At 41.2% G+C, this 21,223-nt stretch overlaps 1 protein-coding gene and 1 pseudogene across 4 annotated transcripts in view; one reads left to right on the top strand and one right to left on the bottom strand.

Moving 5' to 3' along the window:
- Positions 1-10,132, bottom strand: part of LOC307098862 (broad substrate specificity ATP-binding cassette transporter ABCG2) — a 59,999-nt gene extending 49,867 nt beyond the window's left edge. For all 3 annotated transcript variants that reach the window (XM_079769986.1, XM_079769987.1, XM_079769988.1), the window contains exon 1: positions 9,784-10,132. The gene's annotated coding sequence lies outside the window, so the exon portion shown is untranslated. The remainder of the gene's footprint in view (positions 1-9,783) is intronic.
- On the top strand, positions 3,676-4,426 carry LOC307098885 (small ribosomal subunit protein eS6-like; annotated as a pseudogene). Its single transcript has one exon. The product of its transcript is annotated as a small ribosomal subunit protein eS6-like (transcript).
- Positions 10,133-21,223: the final 11,091 nt, after the last annotated feature.

Genomic DNA, 21,223 nt, shown 5'->3' with positions numbered 1-21,223 from the left:
GGCTGGCAAGAGCAGTGGCGGTGGTGAGAGCCTCTCCAGCTGCAGTAGGATATCCCCTGAGGGCTCCCGGACTGTGAGAGGGTGCAGGCTGGGCTGAGGTAACTGCCCCCCACCCCCGCCCAGTGCATGAATTTTGTGCATTGGGCCTCTAGTATAAAATAACCAAAAGGAGAAATTCTTTAATATAAAAATATTAACATGGATTTCATGATCTTAAACACTTCTATGATTAATTCTAAATCTTCTCAGAATGAAAGTTGCTTTAATACTAAAAAAACTAAATGTCTCACTAGCATTGTTGGCAGATATGCCAGCAGTTGGCGTTAGCGTGATTTGGAAACTGGAGATTTTTACAGAGAATGATTTCTTGCCCTGCCCCTGATCTGTGGTTGATAGATAACTTCAAGATGAGTTGTTGTGATATCCCTGCATTTATGTTTCATATTAGCTAATTCTGAATGCCAACTGGAATCTGTAATTTACACTAGATTAAGCATTGATAGGATACTGCTTTATTTTTTAAATTTTGGTCTAAATTTAAAGCTTTTGAACATAATAAAATTCTTTATTCTTTAATATTCCTGCTATCTTTTAGGACCACACATTTTTTTAGATACTTATCAGATTGAATATTGGATATTCATTGCTTATGATTTTATCTATGTGGTCACAACTTTAAAAGTTATTTTCCCCCTGTTTTTCAGCAAAATTGAGTGGAAGGTATAGAGATTTCTAATATATCCTCTGCAATCAACATACCACCAGAGTGGTGCACTTGTTGATCAACTGATGAACCTACACATCATAATCACCCAAAGTTCAGAGTTTAGATTAGGATTCACTCTTAGTGTACATTCTACGGATTTTGACAATGTATAATGACATGATATCCATTATTGTAATATCATACAAAATAGTTTTCCTGCCTTATAAATCCACTGGCAACCACCAATTATTTTGCTGTCTGCATAGTTTTGTCTTGTTTTCAATGTCATATAGCTAGAATCATACAGTATGTATCCTTTCCAGACTGACTTCTTCACTTAATAATATGCATTTAAGTTTTCATCACTTGATAGCTCATTTCTTTTTAATGCTGAATAATATGCCATTGTCTAGATGTACCACAGTTTATCCATTCACCTACCGAAGGATATCTTGGTTGCTTCCATTTTGGCAATTATAAATAAAGCTGCTATGAACATTCATGTTGAGGTTTTTGTAAGGACAACTTTTCAGCTCCTTTGGGTAAATCTTGATGCTGGGATTTCTCATTGGTGCCCAGCAACTCGTACTTTGTTTCCCTATTCTATTCACTTTTCTATTAACCTATTTCAATATTTTATGATTTCTTTCTCCTCAGTACTCTCTCCCGTAGTCATTCTCAGCTTATATATAACCTAATTCCCTACTTTATTAAGAAAATTGAGGCCAAGAGGAAGAGAATTCTAGGTTCCCTGCACCATATCTGCCCACCTATATGCTCATAGGTGGGCAGATATGGTGCAGGGAACATACATCCCATCCCCTAGTTGTAATAGCCAAAATGTTTGCTAAACCATTGCCAAATATTCTGCCTTCCCTCCTATGACTCTGGCCTGGATGAACTGCCCATGCTCCTGTCTAAGGCCTAAGGCAACATCTCCATTTGCAGTAAATCCCACCCCCTTTCCAACTCAATGAGAACAATTTCCCCCTTTCTCTTCTACATCATCAGATATAGATATAGATAGCATTCTATATATGCTATATAGTATTTATATATTGTATACTTATGTATCTATAGAAGTTTATCTACATCTATATCTGTCCCTCTTTACTGAATCATTCCCAACAGCATACAAGCATGCTGTTATTTATTGATTTCTTCTCCAAAATTTCTCTTCATCTCACAACTTCTGGCCACTGCTCTATTGCTTTGCTCTCTTTTACAACAAAACTCTTCAAAAGAATTCTTTATACTTGCATCCCCAGTCCGTCTCCTATTCTCCCTCACCCAATCAGAACCAGGAGACATAACACTAAGTTATTGTTTTAAGCCTCTTAGTTATAGAGCTGTTTGTATGCAGTGACAGAGAACTGGAACAATACCCCATAGAGGGCAGTGCCAGGCCTGCTCTAGAAGAGAGCCTATCCCCTGACAGGATTACATGACTTTGCCAACCTGCATCTGCAGAAGCCTGGGGAGGAACTGAGGGTGTAGATTCTAAGAGTGTTAAGACAACAAGGATAAAATATAATTAATTGACATGAAATTTTTTCAAACAATATAACCGTACACCTAAGGGAACTAGAAAAAGAACAACAAACAAAGCCCAAAGTGAGTAGAAGGAAGAAAATAAAAAAGATCAGAGTGGAAATAAATGAAATAGAGTCTAAAAAAAAAAGTACAAAAGATCAATGAAACCAAATGCTGGTTCTTTGAGAAGACAAACAAAATTGATAAAATTTTAACCAGATTCAAGGAAAGAAGAAATAAAATGAGAAATGAAAGAGTTGACGTGACAACGGACACCACAGAAATACAAAGGTGGACCTCAAAAGATAAGACAAAATCTCAAATAAATACTCTGACTTGGGTAAATACCCCCAGGTTTTGGAGTATAACATGTTGGTTGGAATACTGGGGATAGTGCTAACAGTTTGAAAAGGTCGGCTAATGAAAGCCTGGACTTAATGATAGCCCAAAATTAATGAGGTTGAAATGCCAGCAAGCTTTGGGAAAAGAGAAATAGACTCATAATGTGCAATTTGCTCAGTCTCCTCCACAATAGATCCTTTTGGGAAGGTCTAAAAGATGCTCCTTTCACCAAGACATTAGGATATGCATTAGTGAGGCAGGTTCCAGCATCCTTAACCTTTTGCACTCGGATGTCGAGTGTGACTCGACACGGTTAGCATTAGAATAAAGGAATCGAGAAAAAAGCAAGCGAGTGCAAAGAGTTAAAGAGCTCCTTGGCATTACTTATAGTTTGGGCTGGGTTGTTTCTTTGGTGTATATTGCAGGATGTTTAGCAGTGTATCTGGTCTCTGCCCACTAGATGTCAGTAGAACACACATACATCCCATCCCCTAGTTGTAATAGCCAAAATGTTTGCTAAACCATTGCCAAATATTCCCTGGGTTACCAGATTTAGCAAATAAAAATACAGATTAAGTTTGGGTTTCAGATTCAGATGATTGCATGAGGGCGTACTTATACTAAAGCATTGTTTGTTGTTTATCTGAAATTAAAATTTAACTGGGTGCCCTGTTGGTTATTTGGCAGCCCTACCTGAGGGGCAAAATCACTCCTGGTTGAGAATCACTGATCAAAGACAGTGCTTCCCAATCTTTTAATGTGCTGGGACTCTCATTAAAACACTAATTCTTGGGACCACGCCCCAGGATTCTGATTTAGTAGAACTGGGGTAATACCTATGCATTCCTATTTTTAATGAGTTCCCAGATGTTGCTAATCTTTCTGGCCCAGGGATTTCTCTTCAAAAGAACAGCGCCAGAGAGATTTGCTAGGTGACTATACACTTCAGCAAAGGAAATATCCAATGCTTCTGGGGATTATTAAATACTTCCTGTGAAATTACATTGAACCTCGGTAACACAAAATGCCACAAGGTTAAAAAATTCAGAATAGCTCTTTTTTGTGGCACCTCAGAGGCTTTCAGCTTCTTCAGGATGAAGCTCAACATCTCTTTCTGGCTGCCAGAAATTCATTGAAGTGGACGATGAATGCAAACTTCCTACCTTTTATAAGAAGCGTATGGCCACAGAAGTTGCTGCTGACACTCTGGGTGGAGAATGGAAGGATTGGTGTTCAAATCAGTGGTGGGAACGACAAACAAGGTTTCCCCATGAAGCAGGGTGTTTTGACCCATGGCCATGTCCACCTGCTGCTGAGCAAGGGGCACTCCAGTTATAGACCAAGGAGAACTGGAGAGAGAAAACGCAAATCTGTTTGGGACTGTATTGTGGATGCCAATCTCAGTGTTCTCAACTGGGTCACTGTAAAAAAAAGGGGGGGAGGAGGGGAGAAAGATATTCCTGGTCTCACTGACACCACGGTGCCTCGTCGCCTGGGGCCCAAAAGAGCCAGCAGAATCCGCAAACTTTGCAATCTCTCTAAAGCAGGTGATGTCCGCCAATATGTTGTGAGAAAGCCTCTCAACAAAGAAGGTCCGAAACCTAGGACTAAAGCATCCAAGATTCAGTGTCTTGTTACTCCACATGTCCTGCAACACAAACGCAGCATATTGCTCTGAAGAAACAATGTACTAAGAAAAATAAGGAAGAGGCCGCAGAATATGCTAAACTTTGGGCTAAGAGAATAAAGGAGGCCAAAGAAAAACGCCAGGAACAGATTGCCAAGAGACGTAGACTGTCCTCTCTGAGAGCTGCTACCTCTAAGTCTGAGTCCAGTCAAAAATAAGATTTTATAACTAACAAATAAAGGAGAGCAAATACCAAGAAAATTCAGAATAGGGGCTTATGGAAATCAGCAGATAGATGAAGTCTTGGCTTAAGTTAGTCTAACCACGGATCGCCACATGGAGTGACAGCTATTATGGTAGGAAGCGTCAGATGGAATTTCCTGGAACTTCCCTCCCACTCCTGCCTCTCCTCTACCAAGACAGGAACCCAAAAGTAATACCACATCCCTGAGGGAGTTGCAGGGATTAATGCTGACAACAGAGATTATGAGTCCTCCAGACTCACCCTTTTATTTTATTTTTTTAAATATATTTTATTGATTTTTTTACAGAGAGGAAGGGAGAGGGATAGAGAGTTAGAAACATTGATGAGAGAGAAACATCAATCAGCTGCCTCCTGCACACCCCCTACTGGGGATGTGCCCACAACCAAGGTACATGCCCTTGACTGGAATCAAACCTGGGACCTTTCAGTCCGCAGGCCAACGCTCCATCCACTGAGCCAAACCAGTTAGGGCCAGACTCACCCTTTTAGCAGGTACAAAAGTCAGATGGATCATTAAAAGTCAGAATGACATTAGATTATTATGATCTTAATCAGGTGGTGATGCCAATCTCGGCAGCAGTTCAAGATCTTTAGTAGAGACAGTCAACACAGCACCTTGTACCTGATATTCAGCTATTGACCTATCAAATGCTTTCTTTTCCTTTCTAATCAATAAGAAAAGTCAAATAAAATTTGCATTTACATAACAGGAACAACAGTACACAGTTATGCGTCTGTCCTCGCTCCTGCCATCATAATATAGCTAAAAGGAACCTTGATGGTCTTGATATCCCAGAGGACACCATGCTGATCCTATATAATAATGTCATTATGCCAATTAGACCTGGTATGCCGAAAAAAATAAGCATCAAAAATACCTTATTTACACATATAGATTCCAAAGGGTGAGAGTTAAACCCTACAAAACTTAGTAGGTCTATTCCATCGGGCACATGTTAGGACAGCCTTTCTAAAATGAGACTCAAGTTGCTGTACCTTTGCACTTCCCACCACAAAGGGAAAAAACACACACCACACTTGGTGGGCCTCTTTGAAATTTGAAGGCAGCTGATGCAATCGTTGAGCATGTGCTCTGACCCATTCATTTGATGATATGTGCAGCTGCCATGTCTGAGTGGGGCCAGGCGCAAAACAAGGCCGCCAGGCTTCGAAAGAAGCTGCTCTGCTACTTAGGCCCTGCGCCCCACCGGCAGAGTGAGACATTTCTAAAATGCAATTCTGATTGCACCTCTCAGCTTCAAGCTATATTAATGGCTTTCATCACTGTCAGAGTCAAATCCAAGCTTTTAGAACAGTAGGGAAGGCCCTATGCGATCAGGCCCTTGCCAGATTCTCAGCATCATTTGCTCTCTCTCCTTTTGGTGGGAAGTGCTAGCTGACAGCTCAGCACATCCGCTCACACACACACCCATAAGAACATGTTTAACTCATGATTAAACCCCTGGGGTAACATCTATATCAAAGAAGAGCATTTGGTATCTGGGTGAATTCTTACTAGTACTGTTGGTGTTTCTAGCATAAAGTGTAATTATGAATTGAGCAAGACTTATAATAACAAGAGCAAACACGTGGAGATAGTCTGTGCCCAGCCCTGTTAAGTCATTTAATCCCCACAACTAGCTCGTAAGGTAGGCAGTACCACTGAACCATTTTACAAATTAAGAAACAGGCACAGAAGTGTTAATTTCCCCAGATCGCACAGCTTGCATGAGTGATGGCGTCAGTATTCAAACCCAGGAAGTCTAGCTCCATAATCTGTTATTAAGCACACTAAGCCCCCTCTAAACTATAAAGATGCTATTTTAAATTATTGACTGAAGCTGTGTTAAGTGTGGTCTCTGAATGGTAGCACTAAGATCACCCCTGGATGCTTACTAGAAACGCAAATTCTCAGACCTGAGCCCTGACCCACTGAATCAGAATCTATGGAGCTGGGGCCCAAGATCTGCATGCCAGCAAGCGGCCCGGGTGATGTTTAAGTATGATAAAGTTTTGAGAAGCCCTGCCTTTAAACACTTGTTCCTGGGGATTAGAGGCCTTAATGGAGGGAAAGCTAAGACAACACATTAATAATTTTGACAAAAGAAATAGAAGGCCTGGCTGGTGTGACTCAGTGGTTGAGCATCCACCTAGGAACCAGGAGGTCACAGTTCGATTCCCAGTCAGGGCACATGCCTGGGTTGCAGGCTCGATCTCCAGTGGGGGACATCCTGGAGGGAGCTGATCAATGATTCTCTCTCGTCATTGATGTTTCTCTCTCTCCCTCTCTCTTTCTCTCTGAAATGAATAAAAATATTTTACAATAAAAGAAATAGAAAAGGGATTCTTTTTAATCCACAAAACTTTCAAATTATGATATAAAAAGAAGACAAGCCCTAGTACAGAACAACATAGACTGTTAGAGGTCTTATGAGGATGCTAAAGAAAAGTACAGGATTAACCTGAATTTAGGCCTAAGATTAAACCCTGCCCACCCACTATCCAGCTGTGTGCCTTTCAGAAAATTATTTCACCAGAGCCTCAGTTTCTTCATTGAAAGGTTAAAATAATAACTCCCTGGATTTATACACCAAGACAGTTGTGAAAAATCAAGTGGGACAATGTATGAGGTAATGCTTTGTATGAAAGGACAGCATGGTGATCAAATTTCATTTTTGCTGCAACTCTTTAAAAAAGAATATATGCATTTTCTCTAATCCTACTCAAGAAACAGGACTTTGAATCTTGCAGTGACGTAAGAGAACTCTACTTTCTCTAGTGTAGGTTGCAGGATATACAGCTGGAATGAGGGTTTGCTCTGGGCTTGAAAAGAGAGGGAGTGGCCTCACCTAAGAGTATGAGCCCAGGTCCAAGAATAACAAATCTTGTCATTTTGTTCAAAGTTGTTCCATTATAACGTTGATGAGATGCCATAGGAACTTAACTCTTCTTTATATCAATCAGCTTATGGTAAAAGTGTTTCATTATACGTTGTTTTGCTTGAAGTTGCAGAATTTATCAATGATGTTAAGTGAGGACTTACTATATATGTCTCTGAGCTCATATGAAGCTTTGCATTTATTCCCCCCCAAAAAATGGTTAATTAAAACCTGGGATAGGTTAGGCTAATATTCGCCCTGCATGTTCTTACTGCCTACCAGACGTCTGCTGTGGTGTGTGTTATTTACAGTAGCTTCTGTTCTGATTGGTCAATGTTCCTGCCACACAGGTTGTTAAACTTTTAAACACCTGTGGTTATATGCCATGGAATGTCATTTGAAGCTGTTTTTTTTTTTTAAAATATATTTTCATTTATTTCAGAGAGGAAGGGAGAGGGAAAGAGAGGATGAAACATTAAGGATGAGAGAGAATCATTGATTAACTGCTTCTTGCACACCCGCCACTGGGGATTGAGCCTGCAACCCACACACGTGCCCTGACTGGGAATCGAACCGATGCTTAACCACTCAGCCAAGCAGGCTGGGCTAAAGCTTTTTTCAAACAGAAGCAATTCCCCTCCATCTGGGATGGTTTCATAGGTTCATACTGGGCCTCACGAGGCCTGCTTACACCTCTGACCTTTCGTTCCGTTGCATAATCCTCAACTTTAATGACGAATGTTTTCAGCAACCAAAGGACTTGTATGCATGCATATAAGCCTAACCAATGGACACAGACAACAGGGGGATGAGGGCATGAGTCAGGGGGGAGGGGGGAGGCAGGCAATGAGGGGATAAGGACACATATCAATAAAGAGATTTTAAAAAAAGAAAAAAAATGACACAATTTATAATTTACTTATTGTGTCTCAAGCACATTTCTTCAGCTAAGGAAAACACAAGCTACTACGCTAGAAGAACTGCCATGCATGTGTGGGAAAGAATTCTATTTCTGGGTTCCGGATTTCTTTCATTCATTTTGCTAAGTTGTGACTTTCCCAGCCAACACTCTCCTTTCCCCATTTTTACTCCCATTTCTATGTTCTCCCTTTAACTGGGGACAGAATAAGTTCCTTTTTCCTGTTTATTCATCCCCCGCCCCACCTTCGTTTGTCTTTGAATTAAAAGCTACTTTCAGCCCTAGACAGTTTGGCTCAGTGATAGAGCATCTGTCCTCAGACTGAAGGGTCCTGGGTTCGATTTCAGTCAAAGGCACATCCCCAGCTCCAGTCAGGGCAGGTGCGGGGGGCAATCAATCAATGTGTTTCTCTCACATCTATGTTTCTCTCTCTCTCTTCTTCCTTCCACTCTCTCTAAAACTCAATGGAAAAAATACCCACAGGTGAGGATTAACAACAGAAAAAGCTGCTTTCAGATTGACATATATTATTTAGGACAGGGAGCTACTCAGCTTAAAGAGGAACACAGGCCTCTCACAAGAAGATAAAACATTATATTATTTACTCAAATTGATTTTAAACAGTGTAGTAGATCCATATGCTTTACAATCTTTACTTCCAAATAGTACAAGGAAGACACCAATTAGTTTTTTAAATTGATTTTAGAGAGAGGGGGAGAAAGGGAGAGAGAAAGAGAGAGAGGAACATTGATGTGAGAGAAACATCGATTGGTTGCACCCCGACCAGGAACCGAACCTTCAACCTGGGCATGTGCCCTGACTAGGAATCGAACTGGCAACCTTTCAGTGCACAGGACAACACTCAACCAATTGAGCCACACCAGCCAGGGCCATGATTTTTAATTGAAGCTAAAATGTTCAAAGTGATCACCAACCACACCAGTGTGAGGCATGCTGTGGACCCTTCATCCCCAAGTTTTAAAAATTACAAAAAAAAGAAAGTCTGGCTCTGCTCCAAGTGGCCTGTGCAATCTAAGGAGCAGCCCGACATCTCCTCTCACTTGGCGTGACTTGGTTTACCACACCAAGGACTGTTTAACAGAAACCTCCACACTTAGAGGTACGCCATCAGAGAAGGCTACCTATACCCAGGGCGGGATGCTGTGGTTTTTTCTCAGGTACTCTACATAAATCATGGGGTCCGCCAACTCCTTCATTCCGACAGCATTTCTCAGACCCATGTCACCCCCAAAAGCAAAACACCTAGAGGGTGTAAGCCCTTGTTTACTCACAACCTGGTTCCTGGAGCCACCTGGGACCTCGTCAGAAATGCAGAACCCCAGGCCCACCCACACCCATTGAATTCTAACAAGATCTCCAGGTGATTCATGTATTAAAGTATGAGAAGTACCGATTCAAGTGGCACATTTGTTACAGCGCATACCAAAAAAGGATCAAGATTCTCTACGCAGGATGAACATTTGGAAAAACAGAAACAGGCAAACAACTCACCTCAATGACGTGGCGTGGTGTTGGTAGGAAAGCAGCCCACACCGCAGCCGACAAGGCAGCCGTGACACCCTTGAAAGCCTCCCTAGGGAGACCTCAGTCAAGATCCATGTCCTTAAAGTCCAGGCGCTGCCCTTGGCCAGCTCTCAGAGGCAAGAGGAAGTCAGAGAGGACACCTGTCAGCCCAGGGTAGGTCCCGCAACCAGAAGGCCGGGGCTGTCCACAGACCCACTGGCCTTGAGGAAGTGCCCAGGGCGAAAAGGACCGTTCTCCCACCTCCGTGAGTCCCCTTTCTCTCCATCAGCTGGTTACTGTCCACATTTCCTTCTCAACCACTGGGATCCACACTGAGGAGAAGTCTGCTGGGATCCTTTTCCGGCGTTGCTGGCAAGGGGATGGGAAACAGAAGGAAATTCACGTGGCAGGGAGATATTTTTATATCTTTCTCTTGGTGCAGTGGAATCCTGATGACAGCATCTCCAATGCTAACAACTTGGAGAGGGGTCACAACCAATTCCAGCAAATAGTTTTGCTCTGTGTAAACTTCCTGTGCTAGGCCAGCTCTGACGTAACTGGGGGTCTCCCTCCATAGGCCCTGCCTTCTAGCCAAAAAAGGTACAGGCAGGAAGACAACACAGACTTGGAAAGGAAGCGAAAGAAAGCAAAGCAAAGCCAGCGTTAGGTTTCAGTGCAAACGTCCAGGGCAGATTGGGAGAGGAGCGAGAAGTTATATTTAGAACATGCTATCCTCCTCCATGTTCTCCTTTTCTGAACCAGGAAGCTAAGAGTGAATTACATAGGCATTTCATATTCTGAAAGCATGATGATGGCAAGTGCAAGAATGACATTTCCTGAGAGTTTTCGCTCCCACTCTTCACCAGCCTTGACAAGTTTTTTTCATCCGAGCCTTCTCAACTATAAAATAAATATAAAATGGCGATAGTAGTAGTGCCTTCCTTGTGAAGTTGACCTGGTAATATGAGAGCCGTGAAATACTGACTACTGAACGGGCCATGCTGTAAGTTCTCTTTATACTTAAGTCACTGTCTCGAATCATCCCTCTGTTGTGCACCAAGGAGGCATTCAATAAGTATTTCTTGAAATGAAAGGAAAGTTTAAAAAATCTTGACATTGCTAAGAAATTCCATCTATTTATTTTTATTCATTTTTTATTGGAGCAAACTATGACATCAAATTGGCCATTTAACCATTTTTAAGTGTTTGATTCAGTGGCATTAATTAATTACATTCACAATGTTATGTAACCATCATCACTGTCTATTTCCAAAACTTTTTTCTCACTTTAAACAGAAACTCTGTAATCGTTAAGAAATAACTCTTCTGAGGTTGTTGTGGGTTTCTTTTTAATGTGAGGATAACTTTTTAATTTAGGGCAGTGGTCGGCAAACTCATTAGTCAACAGAGCCAAATATCAACAGTACAACAATTGAAATTTCTTTTGAGAGCCGAAAACCGACTTTTGCGCATGGGCCATGAAGTTTCTATCGCACTGTTCGTGCGCGCCCGCAGGTGGTATTTTGTGGAAGAGCCACACTCAAGGGGCCAAAGAGCCGCATGTGGCTCGAGAGCCGCAGTTTGCCGACCACTGAATTAGGGGATCCCTCCTCTCTCATGGTAGTAGTTGCACTTTAAGTACCTAGAAGAGAAAGTAACACAAAAAATAGCAAACAAGTTTTTAAAATAAATTTGCATTTTAATCACAGAACACAACAAATCTTTAAAGTATGTGTGAGATGATTCTTTATTCCAGCTGGAAACAAGATTTTTTGGAATAAAACTGCTGCCATCTCTGTGAATATACAGGGTGGGGCAAAAGTAGGTTTACAGCTGTGAGTACATGAGACAGTTTATTCTTGTATTATTATTTATTAATTGTTATATTATTTTCCATCTGAGCAACTGTAAACCTACTTTTGCCCCAGCCTGTATATGAGCTTTTAAATGTGTTCTACCTTTTAAGCAGGTTAAATTCATAAGGGTAATTATTTCATTTTGAATAGAGAAGAGGAACTGGCATTTATTGACACCCACGGGTACCAGCAAAGACTCTAATCTCATCTCACTCTTTATCACAAACATGAATAAGTACAACATTATTTATGTGATACTAATGTGATCCTTTGTGACAATTTTCCTAGTTATTGCACAGTTAACCATTTTGTGATGTAAGCATGGGCAGAGCAGAGGCACCTGTATCTCCCTGGTATTTCATTGGCCAAGGCCTGTGTACATTATGCTACTAGTGCAGTTGTCTGTATGTAAGGAAGGCCTGGGAGGGAACACCCAGACCAGCACAAAATTACAAGCTTCCTAAACCTCTTAGCAAAGCTTGGACTAACTAAGCTCAAGCCCTCATGATTTCCATTTATTCCAGAACAATAAACATTGGATAAGTCCTTGCTTAAGAAGTAACCTTAAGCCTCTTTTCCAAAGAGGCAAATCTAAGTTATTCAAATTTTGACAAGATGTATTGCTTTTCTAACAGAAGGTAACACAATCTTTAATTTTCAAATTTCCTCCCATGTTCCATGTAACATGTAATTTTATGTTATTAAATATAATATTAAGACAATCGTAATTTAATATGGGGAAAAAAGAAAAGAAGGAAGAACAGTAGGAAAAAAAGAACAGAAAGAGAAGGTGGCAAGAAGGAAGGAAGGAAGGAAGGAAGGAAGGAAGGAAGGAAGGAAGGAAGGAAGGAAGAAAGAAAGAAAGAAAGAAAGAAAGAAAAGAAGGGAGAAAATAAATTAAGACCTAAATGTTTACCAGTAAGGCTAAATAAAACGGCATACACATACAATGGAATATTATGGAACAGTTAAAAAGAATGAAATAGAAATATATGTACTATCTTAACAAAGAAAGATCTCCAAGACATCCTAATATATAAAAACCCAGGGTCCATAATGACCGACCTAAGGCTCCACTGAACACCCGAAGTCAGTCCTGCAGTCAGTGCTGGATTGCTGTAGCGACCCAGCACTGACTGCCAAGGGGGCTGTGGATCGGGCCCGGAGAGAGGCCCAAAGAGAGAGGCAGGGTCTGATCCACAACCTCCGTGGCAGCTGTTGATCAGCTATTGCCTCTCTCTTTCTCTCCGGGCTTCACCAGCAGCCATGCCTCTGTTTCTCTCTGGGCCTCCACGAGGGCTGCTGATTAGCCCTGCCTCTCTGATCAGGCCCAGAGATAGGCCCAGAGACGCTGAATGGCATAGAAACTGACAAATCAGAACCAAATCTGGGTAAACTGTGATGAGCCAATGGCTGCCTAGGAGGCGGAGCTTTTGACGCTGACTGGCATAGAAACCAAAAAATTAGAAATAAATTGGCCAGCAAAGGAGGGCAGTTGGGGGCGAGATCAGGCCAGCAGGGGAGGGCAGTTAGGGGTGATCAGGCAGGCAGAGACAGTTAGGGGCAATCAGGCCGGCAGGGGAGAGCAGTTGGGGGCAAGATCAGGCTGGCAGGGGAGGGCTGTTGGGGGTGAGATCAGGCCAGTAGAGGAGGGCTATTGGGGGCTAGATCAGGCCAGCAGGGGAGGGCAGTTGGGGGCAATCAGGCAGGCAGGCAGAGGCAGTTAGGGGTGATCAGGCAGGCAGGCAGGTGAGCAGTTAGGAGCCAGCAGTCCCAGATTGTGAGAGGGATGTCTGACTGCCGGTTTAGACATCCCCCAAGGGGTCCCCGATTGGAGAGGGTGCAGGCTGGGCTGAGGGAAACGCCCCCTCCTCCATGCACGATTTTCGTGCATCGGGCCACTAGTATTAATTGTAAAAAGAAAATTGCTAATTAGAATAGGGCATTTAAAAGTTAAAACATATGCACATAGACACACACACATATACACATACATAACTGTCACACAACAAAACTATGTATTTTTAAATGTACCCATCTAGGAATATAATCACATAGAAAAACTTATGGAAAGACGTGACCCAAGATGGCATCAATTTCTGGGAAGTTTGGGGTTAGGAGGTAGGAATGCTTTGCAGAAAATATACATTTCTATTATTTAAAGATTTCCCAACTTATATTCATGTACTTTCCTATTTCTCTTAGAGTAAAAGCCAAAGCCCTTTATAATCAGTATATCCCACCCCTGCTTCTCTGGTCTCCCTTCCCCCTCACTGATTCTAAGGTTGCCAGTCCTATTTTTCCCCTGGCTTTAACCACTCCCCAGTGCTCTGAGAGAGAGTAACAGAGAGCATTTCTTAGCTTAGCTATTTGAACATGGAAGGGCCTTTCTAGTACCCCAAATTTGTTTTGTTTTTTAGACTATCTTGGTTTATAAGAGTCTTCAGAATTCTCTAGAAAGATTTCATACAAATTTGTGGCAATCTATTTCTATGTTCCAGGTTATGGAAAAATTGCTCCAAAATTTTATGTAAAAAAATTTATGTTCCATGTCTTTAAAAAAAATTTTTAATCGATTTTGAGAGAGAGAGAGAGAGAGACTTTTGTTCCACTATTTGTGCATTCATGGGTTGATTCTTGTATGTGCCCTGACCAGGGATCAAACCCGAAACCTTGGTGTATCAGGACAATGCTCTAACCAACTGAGCTGCCTGGCCAGGGCCTGCTCCATGTTTTTATTATCAAGATTCACAATGATTATTTATAAGCTCCTCAGGCCTTGTTGTTTGGTTTCTCATTTTGCCAATATATTATACATTTCTCAGAGCTAAGGGTCACATGTTAGTCTTTTGTAGTTCAAAAGCATGGTGCTGTTCACATAGTAATTATGCAATCATCATTATAAACCGAATGATCATACAAACTGAGCCTATACACTTTATGGCAGAACTTTGAAGTGCCAAATCTGCTTCAATGGCTGCTTCTGAATTTTAAAAGCCAAGCACCACAACAGAAAATGAGTAACTATGACAAGTTTTCCTTGTTAACTCTTCATACTTGTTATGCACTGAACTGGTGACACAGAAGCTCTGAGAGAGGGAAGCTCAAGTCAAAGCAAGTATTTTTATTGGGCAGACCAACCTCAGCTCTCTGTATTGCCCAGCAGGTTTGTGTGGCTATTTATTATTCATGTTTAGAGTCTGAGAAGTTTAGGTATCGTAAAGTTTATGACTGGTGCCTAAATTAATTTGCTCCAATGAGAAGTGAGACTCTCAGATGGGCAGCCCTGCCTGGTTTTTCTTTTGAAGACCTAGACAACAAATATGGCAAATTTTACATATGTACATAATCATGCATTTGTATATATGCATACATCTTCTGTGGCAGAGAAGGCAAGAGAAAGTGGTACGAAGGAAGGTGAGATTTAAAAATAATAAAAAATTAGAAACCATGAATGTGCCCCACAAGAGAGGAATGTGACATAAACTGCAGTATGTGATACCATAATCACAAAAATCTACCAGTTTATGGTCCATATTGATACATGGCATATGAACTGTCTGAGGAGGAAAAAACGTTTGTTCTACCTTCTTAGGTATAGTTCCTGGAGACCTGCGAATTAAACTGAGATTAACAGGAGAAAAGGGGTTTATTCATATGGAAGTAGCTAGAAGCTAAGTGGTTAAAGTTTGAGGCCTATCTATCTAACTTAGCAGGGAAAAGGAGTGGAAAAAAGGCTTCTATGGGAAGAACAAATAACTTTCTTTAGGAAAAACAAATGGGCTTTTAGGAAAACAAGCAGGAGATAAGAAAGCTTGTGATAATATTTGTGTATAAATATGCGAGTAGTCATTTCCATCTTCTTCCTGGCCGTGAAACTCCCCCGGAGATTGATTTATGGTGGGTTTAATCTTGGTCTCTTAGTAACAGTAATTTTTATTCTTTCTATAATTCATCTTTTTGGAAGGGCATACCATCAAGTTTTAAAATAAGGCTCAGGAATGAAATAACTTTTCTTTATTCTAAGTATGTCATTCATGCATTCCCAAGCTTTTTGAATGTGCCAGACCCTGTGCCACATGTTAAGATTATATATATATTAAAAAAAAAAAGACCTATTTCCTGCTTTCAAGGAACTTACAATATAAAGTTGAAGAAAGGGAAGGAAACAGAGGATTATGATATAGGGTATTAAGTGTCAGAATAGAAGTAAGTATGGGATGTTTTAGGAATAAATAGAAGGGAAACATAATCCAGACTGGAGGAGTCTCAGAACAAACATCCCAGAGGAAATGACATCTGAATTTTGAAGTTAACCAGAGAAAGACGAGGGGAGATGTGATCCAGGGAGAGAGAAAAATATACACATACTGGGACAAAGTGTAGGGAGGAAGGTTAGAAGTGGAAGAAGTGCTCGAATGGCAGGAACTAGTCCACAAAGTAATGGCCTTTTATGCAACGCTAAAGAGTTTTAACTTATCTAGGAGCTGAGATTGACAGAATGCAAATGAGAGCATGCAGTGATCAGGTGAATATTGATACATGTGGAGAATGAACAAGGGTGACTCTGAAGGCAGGGAAGTCAGTTGGGAAGCTACCGTGTCAGTTGGATCTAAGGAAAGGGCAATAAAGACAGAGCAGAGGAGTCAAATTAGAGACATGAAGAAGGAAAGGGGTCTGAGTGGGAGGCACTAGCCTTCAGCCAGACAGGTGGAGTAGAAGGAATAAATAGATTTGGGTGAGAATTCCATTCCGGATATGTTGAAGTTGAGGTGCCCACAGGACCTATGAGTGGACATTTCTAGTCCATGTCTAGATACTTGAGTTTGGAGATTAGTAGAGAAAACTGTATGCAGTCAGATAAGCATAAGCAATGGACACAGACACTAGGGGTGAGGGTATGTGCTGGGGGATGGGAACAGCTGGGGAGAGGTCAATGAGGGAAAAGGGAGATATATGTAATACTTTCAACAATAAAGAATTTAAATAAAAAATAAAAAAGGAATGCATTGGCTTGCACAAGGAGAATGCACACTGAGAAAAGAGTTGAGGTAGACCTAGGAACACCAACAACCAAAGGTCAAGAAACTGAGAAGCAGCCTATGGATATTTATTTGTTTCTTTGTTTATTTACTTACTTATTTTTAAAGCATTTATTTTTTTATTTATTGTTTTAGAAAGAGAAGAAGGAAGAGGGAGAGAGAGAAAGAGAGAGAGGGAGAAAGAGAGAGAGGGAGAGAGAGAGAGAGATCAATGTGAGAGCCAAACATTGATCTCTTGCTCCTGCACGCCCCGTACCAGGGACTGAGACTGCAACCCAAAACCCAGGCATGTGCTCTGACCGGGAATTGAACAGGCCACCTTTTGCTACATGGGATGGCATCCAACCAACTGAGCCACACTGGCCAAGGCAGATGATGGATATTTAGAAGGAAAACCATAAAGATATTGAAAGGAGACTATTTCAATGAGAGGAGACGATCCAGGAGTGTTGAAGAGAGGTCAAATAAGATTAAAAACTAAAAGCAATCACTGTGTGTTCGTTGAGATTATTGTGGACCTTTGAGATGGATGTTTTATCAGTGTGGTGAAGTCAGATGGCAGAATGCAGTGAATTGAGGAGTGAATGAGAGATGGGGAAGTGGGAACCACAAATATAGTCAGGAATGTAGTTTATAAGTTTGGTTAACTTTTGTATTTTGTCTTGTCTTGGACTTGGTCTTAGTGTAAGGCAGTGATGGGGAACCTATGACACGTGTGTCAGCACTGACACGCATAGCCATTTCTGATGACACGCGAGCACATATCAAGGATGAAACATTTGCTGCTCCTGAGAATGAAACATTTGCGACTAGAGTCTTGGAGTTAGTTTTTTCCTCAAAGTGACACACTTCCCGAGTTATGCTCAGTTTTTTGGCAAAGTTTGACACACCAAGCTCAAAAGGTTGTCCATCACTGGTGTAAGGTGACCAGACGTCCCGCTTTTGGCGGGACAGTCCCGATTTTTAACAATTTGTCCCGCATCCTGCGGCGTTTTAAAAAAGTCCCAATGTTTGGAAAGAATGCATGACAAGCTAGGGAACGGTGGGGGAATGGGAAGGGAATATACGGTTTTCGGCGGCCATGTGGCTATTTAGCCAGGATCTGAGTTTTATATTATTTTTGTTAATTTTATAATGTTAAACTTTAATAATAACAAATAATTGTTGAGAACTGATTATCGAGAACTGCTTATCAAAGTTTGCATTGTTGATCAGTTGTTAGAATTCGACCACCATTGTTTGGACTTAATGAACAATGGCATTTTTTGGGATTGGCAACGACGAAAACATTTTGTAACTCTCTCTCAGACGATACACATCGTACTGCATGCTAGTAAGCTAGTTAAACAAGTGATGTCATTACAACTCAGCTATTCAGATAATTTAGGTAAGTAATTTATTTATTTATTTAATAAATACATAAATTTTCTTAAATTTAGCAGACAGTACTCGTATTATTTATATTTTATAGTGGCGGCAAAAAGTCTAGCGCCGGCCTTGAAAGTGACACTTACGACTTATATTATGGCAAATTCAGAGGAAAAATAATACAAGTTAGTGTTGTTATTATTTAGAAAGAAATATAGAATTAAAATAATTTTTAAAATATAGTTATTTATAACAATCAAATTAATTTAATTTATAAACTAACAATAAAATATGTTCATGTAATTATGTACCTACTTACTGTGTTTTTAAGCAATATGTATATAATAATTTATAATATAATTTTAAATTTTTTTAGATTTTTAACATAATGAGTAAGAAAAGAGGATGCAAATTCAACGATGATCTAAGAAGTGAATTTCCTTTTATTAAAAAAGCCAAAAGCGATTACAATATAGACCAAATTTTTAATCAAGAACCCCCCCCCTCCTCGGGCCGAAACCGGTTTGGCTCAGTGGATAGAGCGTCAGCCTGTGGACTCAAGGGTCCCAGGTTCGATTCCGGTCAAGGGCATGTACCTTGGTTGCGGGCACATCCCCAGCAGGATCGATGTTTCTCTCTCATCGATGTTTCGAACTCTCTATCCCTCTCTCTTCCTCTCCGTAAAAAATCAATAAAATATATTTTTTTTAAAAAAGAACCTCCCACTCCCCTCCCAGTCAATGGTGTCCCGCTTTACCAATGTTAAAATCTGGTCACCTTATCTTAGTGTGCTTTTACTATGTCCTCTCCTGACACATTTTCCATTTATTCTTTTCTTTTGGGTTTCCAATGAATAGGTTCAGTATTCTCAGGTTCCTTCTGGAGTTTTTCCCCATCTAATTATCTATATATAAAAAAGGCTAATATGCTAAGTGTCCATCTGATGGGTCGCTATGATGCACACTGACCACCAGGGGGCAGACACTCAACATAGGAGCTGCCGTGATGCACACTGGCCATTTACAGAGAAACAGCACAGTGGACCTGGCTTCCCCCAAGTGGGACACAGGTCCCACCACCACCCTGGAGTGATAGCCCACCAGATTGCAGTCAATGCTGCCAAGACCCCATGGCACAAAATGCGTCCCACAGCCCAGCCCAGCCCAGAAACGGTGGCTGTGGGTGCCAGGTAATGACGTCATGTAGCAATGCCTAGCTTCCTCTCCCTAGGGACTAGCCTCCTTGGAGTTTCTTCAGCCCAGGAACACAACTTGCTTTATAGCCAGGTGCAAACATTTCACACTTTAACCAAATGTCTGTGAAGCATTTTCCCGTGCCTCGTGTCATGTGATCCTCACAGAAGTCCTGGAGTAGGTAGATAGGAGACTCAGTGGCATCCTATTTTGTTTTCATTAGCTGGAAAATGGAGATTTAGAAAGCTTAGAAACTTGACCCAACAGAAAAGAAGTAAGAAATGGTGGAACTTGAAAATGACTTCAGGTTTTCTCACTGCACAGAATATAATCAAACACTGCTGCAGTTAAATATTTTGCCCTTTGTTCTCCCTGAGTGATCTACAATAATAATCTGCTTCGTGTTGATATTTACTGCTGTGTTGCTGACAATTACCTGAAAGAGAAGTTGGGGTGCTTCACTGGGCTGGAAAAAGTTTAGCTAAATCAGAAAGCAGGTCTAATTAAGCAAGTTTATTCTATATCTATAAAAGGCTAAGTGCACAATACATATAAAGCTCTCACTGGCGCCAATAGCATGCATGTGTTTTGATCTGTCATTGTCGATAGTGAATTTGGTTGACACTTCTATTATAGAGAAAGGGCGAATGGTGATATTAAAATATTTCTTCTAGTTAATTTCCTTTCAATGTGCATGAATTCATGCACCAGGCCACTAGTTAATATATAAGAACCTACTAACTTTATCTGACTTCTGAAGTGGAAAATAACTGACTTTAGGATGAAATAGGCCTGGGTTTGAATCCATAGCCAGTGTCCTCAGGTTGCTGCTTTTTATTTATTTTCATTTCATTTTATTTTATTCTCATTATTGATTTCAGAGAGGAAGGTAGAGGTAGAGGTAGAAACATCAATGATGAGAGAGAATCATTGATTGGCCGCCTCCTCCATAACCCACACTGGTGATTGAGCTCGCAACCAGGGCATGTGCCCTGACTGGGAATGGAACCGTGACCTCCTGGTTCATAGGTTGATGCTCAACCAATGGCCCACGCCATCCGGACAAACATGGGCAATTCTTTGGCCAAAGCTCCAGCCTATTGTACAGTGTTCATACTAGAGAAAAGCCTATGGCTGTAGTGAATGTGAAAAGCTCAGGCCCCATTAAACATCAGAGAGTTCACACTGGACAAAGATCTTGTGAGTGCAGTGAATGTGGGAAAGCCTTCAGCCCAAGGTCTTACCCCATAGAACGTTCACATGGAGCAAAACCACAGACATGCAGGAAATGTGCTATTTTCTTGTTTAGTGTGAAACTGGAGGAGAGCCTTGGTGAGGGAGACATCTTCCTGCAGTTGAAACTCACATCTGATTATACACAGTGGGGAGATTCCCCCCAAGTTCCAGTTAGGTGGTAAGCTTCGGGAGCTCTATTGCACTTTCTAAGCTGCCTGGGGCCCTTGCCAAAATCTCAGCCTTGCCGCCTTATAGGTCCCCATAATTTTTGAATAAGGGTTTGGCATTTTTGTTTTGCATAAAAATATGTAACTAGTCCTGCCTTTGGCCACCTGCCTCCTAAGACGTGACTTAAGTCTCCTGGTCCTTGAAAGAACCTATGCTTGACATGTGGCCAAAGGCTGTGACTTCCCTGGTTACATTGGTTGCCTGGAAACATCTTTGCTTCACCTCTCCAGGTGAACACTGCTATCTCCTGGTGTAACTCACTTTCCTGCCCCTGAACAAAGCTCTTCTAGGGACATAATCTACCACTCCCTTCCCCAAGCCCTGCAAGACCCACCCGGTGTCATCACAGACATATACAGTAGGTTCTTAATAAATGCTTATCATTGATAGACTGACTTACTGGGATTCCATCTAAGTCCTGTGCTATTTAAAGCAGTCATTCTGCATCCATTCGTTCACACTTGCTCCCGAGTTATATTCATTTGGCTTGGACATAATTTAGTTC

The sequence above is a fragment of the Cnephaeus nilssonii genome (assembly GCF_951640355.1).
Source record: "Cnephaeus nilssonii genome assembly, chromosome: 1".
In the NCBI taxonomy this organism is placed as follows: Eukaryota; Metazoa; Chordata; class Mammalia; order Chiroptera; family Vespertilionidae; genus Cnephaeus; species Cnephaeus nilssonii.
Note: the sequence above shows the minus strand (reverse complement) of the source record. Positions and strands in the feature narration are given on the sequence as shown.